Raw genomic sequence first — 18,752 nt, 5'->3', positions numbered from 1 at the left:
TAAAATTGATCCACCTAGAGCAATTACATAAAAAAAAAGAGTCTCCACTCTTGGTGCGCTAAGTGTTTTTGAAAGAGATGAAAAAGTGGAGTGTTTTTCTGTATACCATGCTATAAATGTCTTAAAAATCCATCTTTCCCTAGCCATACGTTAAGGAGGGCAAAGCAATGCAGATAAGACGACATGTAGGTGGACAACACGTTTTGGTGTTAAAATGTGGCTTAGCTGTGGGCTCTGTTCCACTTCTTCCCTCTGCTTTCTTAATGCACATAGGTGACCTTGCACAGCACAGGCCAGCATTTCTAGGACAAAGTTTCACATTTTTACTAGCTTTCTGAAATTAAATAAATCAGAATTAATTAATTAAATATTTTCATTGGACAATAGGGAAGTAGCCGATAAAGTATACCCTCCATCCAGACTAATGCATGGATACTAGCCACGCAGAGTACCTGGTTTCTACTTCTTTTCCCGCACCTACAGCACTATTTACCCCCCATTTCTTCCTAGGACTATTGCTGATCACTCACGTGCTGCCTTTCTGGGAAAACCAGCACATATGAAACTCTGTGTCAGTTGCCCACATCACGCATATCGCCCCATTTCATGTTCCAGCCTGCTGGAAATGAAAGTCTACTGGGTCCTTCAATATTCTGCCCTTTGGAGAACATGGACAATATGCACGTTATAGCTGATAAAGTACACCTCGTAACAAGAATAATGGGGGGATTGCAGAAGATGTGATTTCTGTGCACCTGACAATAGAGACATGCTGCTTCTGGAGAAGGAGGAATTTTGTTTTTAAAGTAGGTGGGGTGTAAGTTGTTCAGCAATTTGTCTGAGGCAAAGATACAATATATGGCTTTTTTTTTTTTTTTAAAAAAGCACTAAGGTGGTTTACTGCTTGTCGCATAATGTTAAAACAATGCACAGTTACACTAGCTATTTTAAAATTACCTTTTTTTTTTTTTTTTTGACTGGGCTGCACGGTGGTTGCAGGAGCTTGAACTTTAGCTGATGAGTGTATATTAATTTTCTTCCCGGTGTGTAAAGGCATCAGATCCAAACTAGGGAGCCTAAGTTTTAAGGATTCCACTGTTCAGTTAGCAGTGTTCACAACCTGCCTGTCAGAGAGAAACACTGCACTCAAAAAAAAGAAAAAGAAAAAGAAAAAAGACATAAAAAAGAAAAAAAACCACCAACCCGCGTTGTTCATTCAAAACTCCTTGCAAATGACTACAGTAAAGTTTCCAGCACTTCAGTGTGATTGATATGCAAGAGTCTGTTCATGTTCTGGCACAAATACATCCTGATGAAGTTATCCCTTTAGTGGTCACAGAAGGTCATCTTTTATGTCTTTACTCCTTTGTAAATAAGGTCCTAGGTAGTTCTCCTCCCACTTTCCTGTCTACACATGATTTCATAGTTTATTAACTATTTGGTGGCTTTCATTGTGTTGTGGCTTTTTTTTGTTGACTGGCACCCCGGCTTTGCCGACGTGTGTCTTGATTTGCAACTGTGAAGGAAGGGCTGGGGCTGGGGCAGAACGTGACCCGTGATCGCTCCTTGTCACACAGGAGATGTGCAGAAAGAAAGGGGTAGGGATTAGCAGATAGAGCCTGCTGCTCTGCTCCCATTCAGCGCTCAGGGCCAGCGAATCTGTGGCCTCTATTGGTCACTGATTTTAGCTCTGCCAAGCCCCTCTTAACACTTCCCAGCAGAGGCAACGCTGGAAGCGCTCATCTCTGTCTCACCCAGCAGACAGAGAGGCCCTTTGGACAGAAGAGCTGCACAGTCTTCCCTTTCCTATGAAACAGGAGTTTTGCTTACTACCAGAGATAGGGAAACGGGCCACAGGGTTCCCACAAAGTAAATTAGGGCTGTTAATAAAAGTAAAATAGAGCAGAGGGAAATAATAGCTTTGCTGAACAGCTAAAACAGTGTGGTTACGCATTTTACAGCTAAATGGAGAGCAATACAATGCCATTCATTTGGTAAATAAAGCCTTTATATACTATTTAAATTCCAAAAAAAACTGTAGCGTATGCAAGATCTCATTACTTGAGTGGTTTTTTTTTTTCAGTGGCCACCTGATCTTATTATAAATTAGACCACTGATAGTGTTTCTGGACTGTTCCTTGTTTTGAAAAAAATCACTCAAATGCTGTGAAATGCCAAAAATCTCTAAAGGCATTTCTGACATTTCAGAAAATATTCTGAGACTCTTGTCAGCATGGAAAGCCGCATGAATATCATTAGTAAAACATGATTAAACATAATTTTCTCTGAATTATGTCATATTTTTCATTTTTGAAGTAAGAAAGATACATAGATGAAAACACTCGATTCTATAGATGACTTGAAAGTTCAGAATTGCCCTGGAGACCTTGGGCTCAGCCAAAGCAGATGCTGTAATAAAATTACACATACAAATACTTTAACAAACAGGTTGTTCCTAAACCTAGAATCCTATTTATTGGAAACTCCCTACCTTTGGCAAGTTTCATCAGTTGCTATAATAAATACTCCATTTTCTGCAGGCACGGTGTTCATTTGACAGAAGCTCTGGAAGTGTTGGTGAATATTTTGCATTGTCTTCCAACAGCCCCCAAACCAAACAGCAGTCATAAATCCATCCCTTAGCCTTGTTTAGTTATTCAGTGTTTCTGTTGGATCTGCTTCCCAGATATTTGAACTTCTCAGATGGCGCTTCAGTGATTTGTAACAAGTCCTAGGTTAATTACGTATGCTTTGTTAAGGGGTTTCAGTAAACTTTAAGCTATCATGGTATGTTGGCATTGAACACCCCCAAAAATCTTACTTAAAACTGCTGAACTTTTCTTGTGCGACACATAAACACTTCCTGGCGGTTCGGGTGCTTCGCCTCTATCTTGATCTTGTTTAGAAACTGAGGTATATGTAAAGAATATGTATTGTACATTCTATCCGTATCTTACAGACAAAAATATATAGCATATAGAATCATCGTATGCAATATAAAATATAATAAAACTATATAGAAAGAATGCATGAGCTGGCAGAACTTGGGCACTATGAAGGTAGGCACCTTGGAGACCTGAAGGTAAGGAACTCGGACCCAGAGTGGCCGTACCGGCGCTGCTTATGCCAGGCCAAAGTGGATGCAGGGGCGCTCCTCTAGCAGGCAGCAACTGGGATGGCTGTGTTTGAAGTTGGATCTCTTTTATAATTAATTTTTTTTCTTCCTTTTTTTTCCCCCTTCCTCTATCCAGGTAGTAAAACATAATGCCATTTTAGTTCTTAAAAATTAAAATGATCATACAGTTCAGGAACACAATGAGGTCATTTTCTACCAGTGAAGGTGTAGGGCTAGTGCTACAGGAAGAACTTTCTGCCCTAGTTTATTTTATTTAATCAGACTGGCAGAAGACTGGGCAGTGTAAACTGGCTTAGCTGAAGCTGTGCTAGAGGGTTTGCCCTTCCTGTTGCCCTGAACAGGGAGCAGAAACACTTTGAAATGCGGATGGGTCCTTAGGGTCCCGAGGCTTGCAGTGATAAAACCCGGTTCTAGTGCTGTCTGGGATAACCAGGGAACTTGTAGGAAGAGCCCAGTCAGGTTTTGCCTTGCATATCAGCAATAAGATTCTCCAGAAAAGTTCTGCTTGTCAAATTAATCAAGTCCTAGGGGAAGCCCCTGAGTTTCCAGGATCCAAACCAAAAGTCTAGCGGCGTCAGTTGTAAAAGACCCACTCCCAGGCAGAGCGGGTCTACCAGCCATCAGCCAGAGAGGAAGTGAGCCTGGTGGCTTAGCTTTTGTGGGCGTTTTTTTATTCGGTGAAACTGTATGTTAAAATATGTTCTTGTATTTTATTGGACTTTAGTAGGTCATCTAGATATTTAAACCAATTGGATAAAGTTAGTAGCTGTGTGACATTTTAATGTTAAAATCTCAGTATGTCTATAATGTTTTCCTTCGTGCCATTATTTCTCACTGACGGGTAAGGGGAGGTTTTGACACTGTTAATATAACATAGGGTGTTAATCTTATAATCGCCCTGTCAGCACTTTGTGTCGGGGTGTTAATGACCACCTTTCAGCCACTCAGAGTTGCCTGCCAATAAAAATAGTACCGGCACCTATCCAACCAGCAGCTAGGCAGCTACTTTGCTTTTTCCCCAAAGAATAAATAGAAAATCTCACTAGCTATGTAGCTGTAAAGATGCTCCTCTCTCCTTACTCATTTCCTTTTCCTTCCCTGCACCCTCTGGCAGAAAAAACAACTTTGACCTTGAGCCTTTTTAATGTATTTTGCATGCTTTATTTTAAAATGTACAAATTATTTCTCAAGTTTTTAATAAACATAACACCTTGGACAGGATAAAAGCAGAATTTTTAACAGTAAGAAGCACAATTCTTTGCCACAGCTCTTTGCTGTATAAACGTAACCCAAAGACAAATGCTGTATTTCTGCAATTTCTCAATGGTTGACATGAGTCTGTATTTTTCTCTCTGCAGAGGAGAGGGGCTTTTCCAGCTTCCTGGCAGAAGGAGTTGCACAATTCCAGATGACTGACTTCATATGCCTAGAGGAATTTTATTACACAAATAACAAAGGAAGACAAAAGAGAGGAAGAGGGAGAGAGCACACACTCAAAATAATAAACAAAGAAGAATAAACGTTCCAGCAGTTGTCCATAGGGATTCCAGATGCCGCTCCATCCCTCCGCAAGGCCTGCCTGCCTCTCCTTCAGACTTCTTCATAGCGCGCCTTAGACCTCTCCGAAAACGTCACTCTCGAATCTGGTGAAACCCCAGGATACTCAGGAGCTTTTGCACCTAGTGAGGCTGTGAGTAATTGCCATACTATGTGCTTACTTGCTCTCTGAAAAGCTGTTCAGTCACAGACAAAATCCACACAAAAAGAATTAGTCTGCGAAATTACGGCTTGTGCCGGGGTGGATTTCTGTCGCATTTCTCTCAGCCGAGTTCCTTCAAAGAGCCCGTTGCCCCAAAGCTGTGGTCCTTGTGGCCTGATGTACTCTGATGATGAATTTCCTCCCCATCCCGCTTCCACCATTGGTATTTAGGGTCTTAATCACAAATTCTACACAAATTTAATTTAAATACAACTGCAGGTTAACTGTCAGTAAGGTGCGGGGAGCAAAAGAAAAGCCGTCTCAGAGCTATGATGAAATCCTGTATGGCAGTCAGTTTGCTGCTCTTGCTATCTTGTTGGGTTTGGTTTTTTACTTAAATTCTTACAGGTTTCTTTTAATCAAGTGACGTGGCTGATTGGCCGGGGCAGGTTCCAGCATCATGTGCTATCCATCTGGATTTTATATGCACTGCGTTTTCCCAACTGAAAAGAAACAGACGTACTACCCAACTAATTAGAACTCAGTCCCAAAAAAGTAACGTTTTGTTCCTAGAGAAAAATTTGTTTCTCATGTGGGATTTTAACGCAGACCAAAAAAAGTAGCAAAGCATAAACAATCACCAGTTTCCATGTCATACAAAGCCAAAGCTGCAGTCAGAATTATTTCCGTATTAATACAAACAGAATTTACTTAGTCTTTGCTTGCTGTATTTTATAGTCAGCATGAATGCTGGAATTCTTGTTACCTTGGATGCACAAAGATATTCATTATATCACTAGATAAAGAATGGTGTTTTTTCCACAGCCCTCCCATAGTATTCGATGTGCTTTGCAACAGCAAAATCAACATGAAAGGTCAGACGCTCCAAGCAGATCAAGATACGCTTTGTCGTGCTGCGATCAGGCATTAATACAGAGAATACATACAATTTTTGCAAAGAAGATAATGGAATTGGATTCTAATTTTAAAGGGGGTATAAGACAAAATATCATTGACTTCAAGAAAACCACAATCAGCCAAGCAGTCTCCACTGAGATTGTCACCCGGTGCAAGCCACAGTGGCCACTGGAATGTGGCCTGCCGGTCCGTTTAAACAGATGAACTATCATGTCTCAGTCCTGCCAAATTACTCATTGCTGATATTCTAAATATTTGTGTAATTGCACTTAAATCAAAGGGAAGATTTAAGTGGCATTTTTATATGTATTACGTACTTCAAACTACATGCGCTACCACAGGTATATAGAATGTATTTAAAAGTGTTTGGGCACTGGAGGTCTATCAATACTTGCATTGAATGACGAGTTTATCCCGCGCTCTGTTTCCCTTCTTATTTTACCTCTTACCAGGGACTCATGAAAATCCCTGTACTTGGGAGAAGGGAGGAACTTCACCATTTGCAGCAAGAACATTGGGTCAGCTGGCTGGCTGGTGAACATGGCTTCAACTCTGCGCGTATGTATACATGTGCATGCATAAAATTACGTGTTTAGAAATGGGGGGGGGGGGTGGAGAGGAAGAGAAAGAACAGCCCTGCCACCTGCAAAGCCCAGAGCGCTGTAGATTTGTCACTTTGCCCTGGCGGTTCTCACATCTCGGTCATTAGCTGTGCTGGGATTTCAGAGTTTCACGTGTTGGTAGGGCTGAGCAGGTCACTGTAGTTCAAAACAGAGAGGTCCAAGACTCCCATCCAAACAGCTGTGGTTCATATTTGAATTCTAGCCTTGTGGACTGTAAAAACCTCAGACCCCATGTTCCCCAAGGAAGTCTTGCATAAGCTTTGTTCTCAATTAGTGGAGCACAGAGAAAGTAAAAGGTCCAGACTTCAGCTGACCTTGGAACCCTGAGAGTAAATGGTCAAGCCTCTCTTAGATAGGCGTGTATATTTAACTCTTGTTAACAGCAATGGGACTAACATCTGCGTATGGAGGGTCAGCTATAACCCCAAAGCAAGCAAATTAGGAGAAGCCAAGAACAATCAAACTTTGTTACATTTTAGAATTTTGCCAAAACAATAGTTATTCCAGAATTATTTTATAGGTTAAGCAAATCTGTCCATCTGCAGTGGGATTTCATCTTCCCGATAGAACTTAGTTATTTATCGGCTTTTCAGTGGGTTAGTTTTGATAAGTGAAGCAAGTCTCCAAGAACTCTTGTGCAAAAAGGAAGCAGCTGCTTGCAGAGAGGAGCCATTATGGTTAAGGAAACCTCCTGGGAACTTTGTCACAGGCACAGTGCTTACAGACTGCAGAGATGTGAGGAGGAGGAAATGCTGTTTAGTTTTGTGATCTCTTCTGCCTGGTGGGAAAGCGGTTTTGAAAGAGTGGGAAAATTCGTATGAACTCGATTTGGTATTTCTGAGGACAGAAGTTGTTTATTGCCAGCCTGGGTGGTGCTAACATAAATGTGCCCCTTTTTGCACTTCATTGCTGGCGTAGAGGGAATAGTTCTAGGGAAGAGACAAGTTCACCCTTCTTGTCTTTAAAGCTTTCAGTTGCCACCAGCCTGCCTTTGACCAAACTGGCTAAATGGAGGGCTGAACTCTTCAACATTAGCTGTGGGATTCAGCCACAAGATGAATTAACTGAAGATTAATAGAGAGTGCGTGGTCAGTTCCCTCAGGAATCTGGCTACAGCCAGGCCTTCGGCAGCCCAGCAATAATATTTCGAGCCATCCAGTCCCCTCGCTGTCATTCCCCAAAGAGATTGTCAAGATCAGCGTAAGAAACACGGGGCCAAGGGTGGAATTCATGCGCTTGGCTTAATTACTGCTGTGAGACCTGTGGGCTACAAGAGACACCTCAAAGAAACAGCAGTTTGGTTGGCATATATAGACACACATATATGTATACTTATATGTATACTCACGCAGTCCTTGGTGCTGTTCCTAAAGGCTTTTTAAATGACTTTGTTCCTTTTAAGGAGAGAGTACAGTCTTGTGAGACTATGACTTGGAAAAGATGGAACTATTTCCAGCTTCGTTAAGCACTACAATCATGAAAAGGTCAGTCATTCCCTCTTCTTCCCACTCTCCTTCCTGCCATTCTTCTGTGTTACTGGTTTGGTCGTGCCTATGAGACAAAAGTTAACAAGGTAATACTTGTAATTTTTCAGCGATTTGGAGGAACTTGCGCTCTGTTCTGTTTGCCCCCGTGGTCACTTTGTTAGGTGTAACTGAGCGTTCAAGTCATGTTACAGTTTTGGGCTTGCTGAACGCATGGTCATGCTGCTATTAATTTCAGCATTAATAAATGGTTTTCCAAACAGCGTGTGCATGTAGGGAAACAGAAATTTCATTATTTCTCCAGTGTCAGCAAGAACAGAACCTAACTCACCTGAAGGTTTGTGAATTCTCATATTTAATTACTTAATTTAATTGTGTGATCACATAGCTTTTAAAAAACACTCACTCTCTTCTGGCTCTGGCACTCTCCATCTGTTACACCTCTACAATTGGCTTTTGCATGTTGAATAATCAATGTTTTGTTTTCGTTACTTAAGTACTATATTATGAAAAAACGTATAAACACAAGCCTCCTCACTAATTACTAAAATGCCACCATTTATTATAACTAAATATTTATTTACTTTAGAACAACAACTTTTTTCCACTTAATTCAGGTTTGTCCATCACCTTGGAACAGTAGCTTCCTGGGCAGTTTCATTTTGGAAGAACAAGAAACATACCTTTAAATTATTTAAAGCGTTGGCTCTTGAGAGCAATGGATTCTCCCATTCTGAACTTGCTTAGTGTCTTAAACAATGTCACGAGCAATTTTGACCAAAACATCTACATGTTTTAAAAAATAAACCAGAATACACACACACACAAAAGTGCAATATCACGGTAGTTTCTAAAACATACTTTCAAAGACATTGACGCATGCTTTAATTTTTAAGTTCCTGAATTGTACCAACGACAAACTGGTACTCTGAAGGATTCAAAAACTTTATCCATTGCAGAGAAGCTGCCCAGCGTGGGGAGAAGAGCGACCTTGGAAAAACTGACTGCTGCTACAGAGAGACTTGGTAAATAGGTTCCTGCCTGGTTTCCCTTCATCATTTACAAACAAGACTAGTTTCCAAATGCAGCTAAACTGAGATTACAGACCTGCTTTTAGTTTGTGTGACTAACAGAGGGGAAACTCTCTCTTACCACGAGTTGAAAAGCATTGGAAAAATAACGATGGCCCTATTAGATTAAGGGATATAAAAACTGGCCTGAGAAGAGTAGTAATTTCAGACTGGCCACCAGCATGCATACTGGTATTTTTCTTTTCTGTTTATTTATATAAATACTTGCTAAGTGTTTGTTTGTAAGACTTCATTTGGCACTTCCTGTACACCCTAAAATTTCATCGACTTCAGTGGGTGTGTAGCAGGACGCCAGCTCAGGCCTAAGCTTTTGAATTATGCATTGCATATTTCTTCCTATCTGAATGAAAGCCTCTTAGTATGCTTCCCGATCTAAGCATCAGGCCTCTGGTGAATATTTATATTGGAAGTCAAAATCCTTAATCAAAAGAGAGTTTCTAAAAAGACGAGGCTGCTTTGGAAATTCTGGTCTTAGTTACACAACGATTCATCACTTCTCTGCAGTTCTGAAGCTCACATAACAAACATAGCACAATGAGGTCTGAATCAAAGCAAGTAGCCCAGAGTTAGTAGTGCTGTTTTCCTTCCTATAATGTCTGCCAATCTCGGTGAGGCATGTTTATTACAGACTTTTACAAATTATATGCTAACATAAACCCAAGTTAAGTCCTTGTCTGGAATAAGTTCTTGTACTACTAGTATGAAGCCTTCTAAAAAATACAGCTCAGAAAAGCGTATGACTTGAAATAGAGTCATTTCAAGGGTAATTTAGGTTGCTATGTCTTCAACACACAGCTGAGAAACCTGTGATTGCTGAGCAGATGAGGTTTCTGGCTGTTCTTTAATGTGTCTATATTTTCTGAAACAGCCTTTGGAAATACTGTTAAGGCTGGGTCGAGGATTAAGTTTACTAGCTTCGCTTATTTCTGGCGGTCTTGGTCTTAGGAGGAAGACGCTCAGGGACAGCTTTGTCTTTAACTCGGTTTCACCCACTAGAATGAGCTCCGTTTGCTGTTCATTACCTGTACGCGCCCCAGGTCGCGCTTGTGCAAAATGGCACGTTATGATTTTCTTAATTTCTTCCAAGATGTGCAGGGCAGGGGATTATTCAGGGCCACCTCCATCTTTCCTACGTTCCAGAATAAACAGTTTTCCAAGACCAAATCTGCATCTAGAGGTTCTGCGTCAATAACAGTGTAAGTACCCCCAGAAAAGCAAGCTCTTCATTTGCCTTTTTCTGCTTGTCCTGTACCAAACACTCTGCAAGCTGCCACAAAGATCTTGTTTTAACGTGCTCTTCTGCCTTCTAAAGGACTTCTGAGAGGAAAGGACTTCAGAGGCCTTTGAGGCCGGTCTCTTGTGTCAGATACTACTGCATCACGCAGCCTCTTTCTTTAATTAATTGAGCTTCGGAGTAAAAGCAATGAAGGTTTTTCATCTGGCTGCAGCAGTTCTTGACTGGTCAGTGATCCTCGAAAACTGTCATCATCTTCTGCCGTTAGGTAAGTTTACAGCATTTTTTAAATCTCTGTTGTTATCAGATCGCCCCACATCCCCACTGGTGGTTTTCAGAGAAAGTACCATCAAAAATAAAATACTTACTTACTCTACCAGAGTGGATCATAGCGAGGCCTTTTGATTAAAGCTTTTAAAGCATTTCAAAACACGGAGTTGGAAAGAACTTCCATATTTATTGTTGCTTGAAGTCTTCCTGCAGTGTCTTCTCCGGCCTTTCACTCACCCTAACAAAAAACCATGAGCACATGAATGCAAAATGTGATATATCCCTGACAATTTTCATGCTCTGTCTCTCTTCACAGCTAGGACACTTAAGAAATTAAAAAAATAAAGTAGTTGACATTTATTGAAGGGAAGAGGTTATGGAAGTCTGTCAAATGGAACACTGGAGCAGAATAAAGCCTGCCAGTACGTTTAACTCTTTCTAGAGTTTTATTGCTCATCATAATTATTCACATCTTCCATTAGAACACCATTTGGATATCATTAAAATAAATGCAAACGATCTTGGCCTATCCTTAAGGATTTTTTTAGACATGCTTTTTTTTGTCACTCAGCTCACTAATGGATCATTTTTATCAGAGAGTATGGCGTTATGTACATTAAACAGTTTAGCAATGTCCAGTGTCCTGTTGAGCTGGAAATAAAATGGCACAGATTTATCACTATATTGCAAATGACTTGAAATAAATGTTTGTGAACTGTATCTTCACGTAGCAGAGACTTAGCGGTGTATTCTCAATAACCAGTCTCTGAGTTCCTGCTATGAACCTCAGCCTTCTGGAACTGAAGTCAGTCTCAGCTGGAGCTTTGCCTTCACTTGGGTACTTGAGTTGCAGCATCCCCTCTACGACATCTTTGTGGCCGTGGAGCTACAAGAGGAGGAGACGGGGACTCAAAACTGAAATGAAGCCTCATGCCATTTGAAAGTGATCTGCTCTTTGCCCCCTGAGTAATCTAAGACAGAGATTTAAATTAATCTGTTTTGTCACTGAAACGGTCTAGAAGCACTTGCTAGGGGTACGTACCACATCTAAGCTGTTGAGAAAGTAACAACCAGCTGCGAGGTAGGAATGGAAAGCTGGGGACAATACTTTGCTCCTCTAGATCCACTAAAGGATATCCGATTGCACGTTCACCAAGGCTCTTGCAGTACTGGCTAATTACTTCTTCCAAAGCCAAGAACTTCTTAGCTTGTTTTTTTTCATATCACTTTTCTAGACGTCCTAATTCACCTTAAATTGATTTCATCCTTAATGCAGCCAGATAACTCAATTACTTCCTTGCACAGAGTTTGCCAAATGGTCTTCCAAAGCACACAAAGACTCTCTGAATTACAGATAAGGCCACTGAGCAAACGATACGTTTCAGCACATATTACAATTATGGTCCCAAAGGATCATTTTTGTTACAGAACACAACAAAGTCACGATTAATAAATTGCATATTCATAGACCATGTTTTGAAGATACCGGCAAATGAGCAAAACAAAATGTTAACAAAAGACAATACTCTTCCCCCTATTTACATGAGGAAAGGAATTTGAGGAAAAACTTTTGCCTCTTCCTCTATAGAATAACACAGGAAATCTGTGCGGCAGGATCTTTGTGATCTTTGTCAGCTTGTTTCCTCCATAAATATTTCCTCCCATAGAGGGTATGTGGGAGAAAGATGAAGTTGAAATAACTCCCTTAAAACACCCCCTGAGCAGGCGTGCTACTTGCTTTTGGGTTTCTTTTTTGTGGTGGTCTGATTTTTTAAGTTCAACGCATAAGTAAGATGGCCACGCAGATTTAATGAGCAGTCTGCGTGCCTTCAGGGACACACAGATCTGCACCACCTTCCCAGTGGCTTCCAGCCTTTGTCAGCAGGGCTGAAAAGTCATTGGTTTGTGACACTTGTCTTAAAAATGTTAAAACTGGATAAAGTGAAGATTTTCTGCCAATCTGAACCTAAAACTGCAGAGTCCAGTAGTTTGGGTCTGGAAGAAAATAGATCTGCTTACCATTTGGGTTTCCTGCTGGAAATGTCATTGCAGATTCTTCCAGGGCAGTGTTCCACAGACATCCATAGCCGGTCGTAACCAGGGTGCGCCTCCGTTCCCCTCCGTTCCCACAAACATTAAACTACTTACGCTGTCATGAACTAGCAGGAGAGCGCTGCCTCCTCAGGTGGTGTGCGTCCTCCCTCGGCCAGGCGGTTACAGCTCAGCTCACTGCAGAGGGAGACACAACAATCTGATCTCTCTGCCATTTTGCCCATGCGGCTTTCTCTATGCTTCTCTTAAGTACGCAGAGTAAAGGATTTTGCTGGTTTTACCTTTTTCCTTTTATTCCTCTTAATAAAGTTTTTCTCATCAGACAATGGCATCTTCCATGATGTTTCTGAATTTAACAAAAAAAGTTCTGAAAAGGCAGAAGTACTTACTGTTATTTTCGTCCTGTATTCTGAGATGGTTTCTTTGTGGCATACATGAAGAAAGCTGATATTCATAGGTCTCTGGCTTGATAGTCGGTCTCTCTCTCTCTGACTCTGTTTCAGTACTGATGGCGCTGATTTACTTGATTGACGCAGCTGTCCCTCAGTAATCCTGGCAGTTTATCAGGTACCAGCCTGCTGCTGGAGCACTTCTCTGCACAAATAAAGTAAAGGTTTGTTGCACCAGGAACATGAATACCACTCTCTCCTCTATCTAATATCTAACTATCAATCCAGTTCATTGATCAGCTGCATTCTCCTCCCCATCCCTCAAAGTATGCAATATATCTTCAGTAAAAAAAGTCAGCAAAAAGAACCTGGAAGGCAGAGAAATAAGTTTTCAAGCTAAAGCAGAAGAGATTTTTGAAAACTGGTCCCCACTCAGGTGAATGCTTTAAATACTGGGATGGGATTTCCTTTGGCCAGTTTGGAGGTGTTTAATTCAAAGACCAGATTCAGAGTAGAGAAACCCAAGTAGAGCTCAGTGCCTTACCCGAAGGGATACAGCTGGCACCGTGCTGTTCTTCTCTGGAAGAGTTCGGCTTGCTGCTCTCCAGTGACATTGCTCTGAGCTGACTTCGCTCCTCCCCTCCATTCATTAAGGAAGAGATGCGCCTAATCTGGGAGCAAAAATTCCTGCCAGCTGGCAGGATGCCTTCAAGTCAGGTGTTGCGCGAGCCAGCATTGTATTCTTTGCAGATTTAGCCCTGTACTTCTACCATGCAAAGCTGCTCCCTTCAAATATTAACTGGTTAAATAGTAGTTAATTAGTTTTGACTTCGCATTCTTTGAGGTAATGTTAAGGTATGAATATGCAGGTACAAATAACAAGCAGCAGTATTCAGAAAAAAGGTGGCTTCCACTGAAATCGCAGTCAAGAATAGCCGATGCTTAACATTTCTTAGTTTTCCCCATGCTAACATTTTCTGAATAACTATTATCCATGCCCAACACATTTTCTTCTTTTTGTGCAGTAAATATTCTATATTTTTACTTGCGTGAGTTTGTTCTGTCACGCTAGCAGAAGAATACCGTTATTTTGATATTCTTGTGTACAATGTATCACCTTAACTTAGAATAAAAATGACAATAAAATTTTGAAAATGGCTTCATTACAGTCTAGTTTATGAATGTTTTAGATATGCAGATGTTTTATGCATGACTTCATCATTTCCAGCTGAAAGCAGCACTGTTACCGTGTGAAGGTTAAACACATGCAGTCAGTGCCACACTTCCATGTCTGCAGCTAACTTGGCAAATGCTTTGCATGAGCATCACATGTGTAATCTATTTGTCTTTCACATCATGTGTTTGAAAATTATTTTGACTTGTGAATAGCTTGAATTTTTCTGGAACTTGAGTTTATCTTAAAATGCCTAGATTCTGATAATGTAATCAGGTGTATCCATCATAATCTTATCCACTTAAATGAAAAAACTAGTTTACCAACGTTCTTTGGAGTTTATCTTTCTTTCAATAAAGAAGCTTTTGAGACCGTAAAGGCATTAAGTAGGGTCCCTTGAAACAGACAGCTCCAAAATTTTACCCTTTTTACTTCTCTTCATGTAAGAAAAGATACCACAGTGTGATACTCTGCTTATGCCTGGCAGAACTAGCTTTCAGAAGACAAATACCTTCTTGGACTATTCCTTGGCAATTTTTGCCCGATCGGTAATGACATGCCTTCCAATAAAAGGAGGAGATGTTTTGTTGCATCTGATGATAGCGGAGGTCTGAAATTCTTACCGTTTCCGTAGTAATTCCCTTCCTGTATTTGACTTCATTCCATTCCAAACCAGAGTTTGTAGCAATGAAAGGACATGGCAGCTTCGGACAGGTCCTGCGTGACTCTGGGTGGCATAATCTGATGAATGGAACAGAGTGGTAAGTACTTGGTCAGTCACTGAAACATGGACTACGTAAAGCAACCTGTGAGACTTGCAGCTTTTTCTAATTCCACGGCAACAACCCAGTTAAAAAACAATCCAGCATAAAAGTCGCTGCTCAGATTATGTTTCTGTTTTTGGGGGGGGGGGGATAAATTCAGGCTATACGAGTTTTTTTTCCAAAATTAAAGACAAGGGATATAATATATGGTCTAGTAGCTAGGACAAATAACTATGAATATTTTGTGTTCTTATTCCTGCTCTTTTCCTAGCACGTTGCGAATGTTTGGTGCAGTCGCTTAGTGCGTAACTTAGGCTCCTAAATAAGTGTTTTGATTTTCATAAATGCGGAGCAACTAAAGGTTCTTAGCGTACTTCTGAGCATCAGGTTTCTCTGTCAGCTCGTCTGTGTCTCTCTTTTCCAGGAACGTAACTTTTCAACCAGTCATGTTTTCATATCTTCACTTTAATCTCCTGTGCTTTACTTGTAAGAATACAAGCAACATTGCCATTTCCACCAAACACTTTGGGAGTCATAGGCAAAGAAAATATGAGTGGAAAGGATGAATATTGCCAACTGGTGATCTCCCCCCCCCTTCTGGCAAGAAACCCTCTTACTCAAACTGAGCAAGTGCATGCTTACACAATAGTTCTTGTGAGCAAACTTCTGAAAACACTTACCATTTGCCAAATGTGTCAAAAATCATTTTATGTTCATCTCATTTCCACTCTTTTTTTTTTTTTTTTCTAGATGGCCTACCGAAAAAAGAAGACCCAAACAAAAAACGACCAACTAACCTCTTCTCTTCTGGTCTCAGTGGGGCTGAGGGGCAGAGGTCTCAGGGGTTTGTCCAACATTTGGAAGGCAGGTGGGCAGGCTGACATTTAAGGGTGCTACTAAGGGTGGGATTTCAGCACCAGTCAGTACCGGCCCAACTTTGCTTCTGTGGGAGTCAAGAGTAATAAAAATCCTGGGCCCTTCTGGAAATGTCTGGTTTTTACCCACATGCCATGACTTTATTTCTTTGAGCCATGAGGGCCCTGACCTGGCTCCCTTGGCCGTCCTAACAGCAGGCCCTCGGATGAGTTCAGTGGAACGGTTTTCTGGCCATGATGTGCGTGCGGGTGTTTAAATACCGTCCTTAGATTAATCCTGGGCACAATTAAGTTCTTGTCTTTCTGGATATTGTTGATAAATACGATGGAATGATTAGATGACCAATTAAAATTGAGAAAAATTTGAAAGCAAGGTAAAAAAAAACCTTCTGTAAAACGCTCTTGCTTTTCTGTCTTCTGTTTAGATAAAGAACATTTGCATAACTTAAATGGTGTCTAACTGATAATTAAGGTATCTGCTTGTGTTGACATTCAGAGATGTATCTCTAATAGCTACGAGTACCAGATCTTGTATCCAGAGCGAGCTCTGAAGGCTAACAAATGCGCATTGACCAGACACGTCCCGTGAGCTGAGGGTGAGGCGTTTGCTAAGCTCCGCTTACCTGGCTCGGAAGAGGGTGGCCTTGCTCTTCGACTTCCACGTAGTTTCCTTGTGCCGCTGACACGGGTCCTTTCACGCCGTTTTAAACAGAGGGGTGAGGTTCTGAAGGGGTGCGATTTGTGCGTGTCTCATCTGAAGGTGCGTTTGCAGAAGTCTCCTCAGTAGCTCAGATCAGCAGGCCCATAAAATTTCGGAGGCCTAGAGCCACCCGTCCCTGTGCTGCCAGGACGCGATGTCTGCGGCAGGCGTTGCTTCTGCACGAGGAAGAAGAGGAGAGACGCCATGAGAAGAAGGTTAGCACGTCTTGCCTGTACACGGGTCTGCCCCCCACGTGCCTGGTCTGTGGGAAAGCTGGCGCAGCTTCAAATTGTCACAGCCTTTGGTCAGAGAATAAAGCTGGCATAAATACCTACCCGTTTCCTCGCAGACAAGCAGCAAAGATGCGGCCTTGCCTTTTCCAGCCACCGCGATGGACAGCACTGCGGTCAGAAGGCTGTAGTCAAACTGGCTCTCCGGAATCGCACCAGGGTGTCCCGACAATAAAATACTGATTCACTCCCACGGTCTCCTTATCCTTCCTTCCTCTCTAGGCCATGCCTACAAGTAACAAATGGATGGGACCTCAGAGAAATGAATAACACATTTTTAGAGCAGCTAGAGGAAAATTTTTAAAGTGCAGTAGATAAAAAGATTTGTGAATGTTGACCTTACTGAACAATCTAGAAATTCAACAGGGAATGTTATCTGCAGCTGTTGCAAAAACGTATCAAGAAAAGGCTTACATTTTGCAGAGATGTGTCTATTACGCAAAATACAGAATTTATGTTAATACTGCAATGCGGTACTAAGCCAGGCGTGTATTAAAACGTAGGCACAGCATGAAAGTTTAAAAGTTTCCATTCTGAACTCTGGAAATCGTTATTATAAATACCTACCCCAGGTGCAAGTTTGTCTCAAGAGTACCCATAATAATACAAGGTGTGAGCAAACTTTCCAAACAAAGTTCTCCGATTGTTTTGGATAGTGACATCCTTGGAGGAAAGAAAGGATTTAATTAAAAACATATACAGCATTGCGATTCATAAACTTGTCCTTGCAAAACAAGTCATAAATCAAATTGGTTTTATTTATTAACTCTTGCAATATCTGTGGCAAACGCATACAAAAAAAAAATCTCACAAAACAAAACCTTCTAATGAGAGATGAATGAAATTTCTTGATGATTGGAAAATTAATTGAAAAATGGAGTCTGGGACACGGTGAACCCTTTGCAAAGTCAGACCAAGTTCAGTGAGTAGCTTTGTTCCCGAAACGGGGGTAGGCGAGCTGCTTTGCTTTGAAGTGGAAATAAATACATAAATGAAAGTTTTGGTTTCTTAAACCAGCAGTACCGTTTTGAAACGGAATTTAGTTTTTTAAAAGGGCCGGTCTCTTGCAACCAAAAGGGAAATGCAGTTCTCTTGAACAGACAAACCAAAGCTTCGCCCCAAAGGAAACGCGCGTTGTATTTAGAACATAGCGAAACATTTTCATTAATTGTAAGGTTTTTTGACGTTCGGTGCCCAGTTCCCCTGACCTCCCTCTCCTCCGCCCATCCCCGCGCCCCCCCGTGCCCCCAAAGCGAGGACGTGTCTGCCTCCCGCTTCGGCGTGGCCGACCTGATGGCCGTCGCCTCGCACGAGAGCATCCTGATCCGTGCCACCCCGACTGCCGTCCTCTACAGGAGGGCCCCTGAAGATCCATCAGCTATACCACCAAGCAAACCGTGCAAGCGTGCAACAGCTTCCCCAGACAGATGCATTTCTCCCTCACTTACGCTTTCTGGCTCCTGAGCACGTACAGATACAATCTTGACTCGTTGAACTTTGGAAAAAGAAAAAGATCCCATATAAAATCCCATTTAGTGCACATATCCTAGTGAATCTCCACGGATGTAATGTGGCTCTTTTTTATGATTTAATCCATTATCGTAAGTTGAAAAAAAATTAAATGTCCATGCCAGCTGGGTCAGTGTTTTGAACATCTGGATGACAATAAATAGAAAATTAAATTGCTAAGAACTTTTATCTAGGTCGTGCATAAAGGCAATCTAGCTGGACACTTACCTGCAATAAATAGCGCACTTTTTCCATTTTATTTCCCATCTGACAAGCACTTTAAAACTCTCCGCTGAGAGTGTTCCTGTAATTAGTAAGCACTCCATAATAAAAGATGTCATTCTGGGAAGAATATGTGTTAATAATATTTAATAATTTCATTGTATTCTTGTTTTAAATGCAAAGAGGCCGTTGTGTTAAACACGGGCCACTTGACCGATTTCGGTAATAGATGCATCAGCTCTATCACAATGCGCTTTGGTAAACTGCCAAGTAGTGCTGCGCTTAGGGCTTCAAAATTAAAAAGTCAATTAATTCAGAAAAC

The 18,752-nt window shown here is 41.4% G+C and overlaps 1 long non-coding RNA gene across 2 annotated transcripts; it reads right to left on the bottom strand.

Moving 5' to 3' along the window:
- Positions 1-4,300: 4,300 nt before the first annotated feature.
- Positions 4,301-18,362, bottom strand: LOC309592230. Of its 2 annotated transcripts, XR_014228538.1 has the most exons (10): positions 18,148-18,362; positions 17,267-17,362; positions 16,745-16,928; positions 16,333-16,585; positions 14,694-14,811; positions 13,441-13,590; positions 12,897-13,101; positions 12,475-12,684; positions 10,554-10,693; positions 4,301-7,927 (listed from the first exon to the last, which is right to left on the bottom strand). It is a non-coding gene; the product is annotated as an uncharacterized lncRNA (long non-coding RNA). The 2 variants fall into 2 exon arrangements; XR_014228537.1 differs by having other exon boundaries at positions 10,554-12,684.
- Positions 18,363-18,752: the final 390 nt, after the last annotated feature.

This window comes from Platalea leucorodia (assembly GCF_965183815.1).
Source record: "Platalea leucorodia genome assembly, chromosome: 6".
NCBI classification, from domain to species: domain Eukaryota; kingdom Metazoa; phylum Chordata; class Aves; order Pelecaniformes; family Threskiornithidae; genus Platalea; species Platalea leucorodia.
Note: the sequence above shows the minus strand (reverse complement) of the source record. Positions and strands in the feature narration are given on the sequence as shown.